Source organism: Myotis brandtii, unplaced genomic scaffold (assembly GCF_000412655.1).
Source record: "Myotis brandtii unplaced genomic scaffold, ASM41265v1 scaffold1013, whole genome shotgun sequence".
NCBI classification, from domain to species: Eukaryota; Metazoa; Chordata; class Mammalia; order Chiroptera; family Vespertilionidae; genus Myotis; species Myotis brandtii.
The window spans coordinates 311,635-312,619 of record NW_005353379.1 but is presented as its reverse complement, the minus strand read 5'-3'; the positions used below and the strand labels follow the sequence as shown (position 1 = coordinate 312,619).

Genomic DNA, 985 nt, shown 5'->3' with positions numbered 1-985 from the left:
CGGGGAGATGCCAGGAGGGCTGGCCCTTCCTGACCGCTGGTCCTGAGGCTCAGGGGAGCCCTGTGGGTCCCCCCTCTCGGGGTTTGTCCCCCTCCCCCCACTTTCTCCTCCTTTCCCTGCAGAATAGGAGTGTGGCTGGACTGGCAGCAGCGAACTCGTGTTTTCGCGAAGGAAGCCGTTTCCGGGGGGACGTGGGGGGACGTGGGGGGACAGCGGGCCTTGTGCCTGGGAAGCTGGGCTCTGAGCCGGCGGGGCGGGACCCTGGAGCCTCCCGGGCCTCCGGCCGCAGTTCTGGGCTCTGATGTCTGAGAGCCTCCCAGCTGCCCGTTGGAGGCGCTGAGACGGGACCCATGGGATGCTGTGCACTGGCCCTGGAGGACAGCGCACCCCAGGGTCCCGGGGCCAGGCCCTCCCGGCCCGAGACCAATTGCACGTCCTCTTCACGGAGCTCGACGCCGGCCGCTCACTCTCCCCAGCCCTCCGTGAGCTCCGCTCCCTTGGCCGATGCGGAGGCCGATGCCAGGGCAGCTGGACGCTCTCCAGCCCTTGGGGGAAGGACGGGAGGGAGGCAGCCCTCAATGCCACCTCGGGTGTGAATGAGATGCCATGGCCCTCACCCTCCCCCATAGACTTTTCTGAATGGCCTTCGGGTCCTGAACTTGAGTGAAATAGCACTGCTGAGCAGCAAGGCGGCTGGGAGCCGACAGGGCAGAGGGCAGGGTGTAGGGAAGGTCCAGCTCAGGCCTGGACCCAGCTGGCCTGGACCCGAAGCGCAGACCTGCGGTTGGACTCAAAGAGGTTCAAGGTGTGGATGAAAACAGGGTTCTCTGGGAAGTAGCCTCGGGGCGACCGTGACTTCCCGCCCGGCCAGAGGGAGGTGGGCAGTCACAGCCAACACATCCCTTCTTCAGCGAGAGGAGGGTCTGCCTCGGGCGAGGGCCCCCCCTCCCCGGGCATCCAGGGGGCAGGCCTTTGAATGACTCTT

The 985-nt window shown here is 66.8% G+C and overlaps 1 protein-coding gene across 1 annotated transcript in view; it reads right to left on the bottom strand.

The window, feature by feature from the left end:
• Nucleotides 1–985, bottom strand: part of SERPINA4 (serpin peptidase inhibitor, clade A (alpha-1 antiproteinase, antitrypsin), member 4) — a 13,598-nt gene that overhangs the window by 7,990 nt on the left and 4,623 nt on the right. The window lies entirely within an intron of this gene.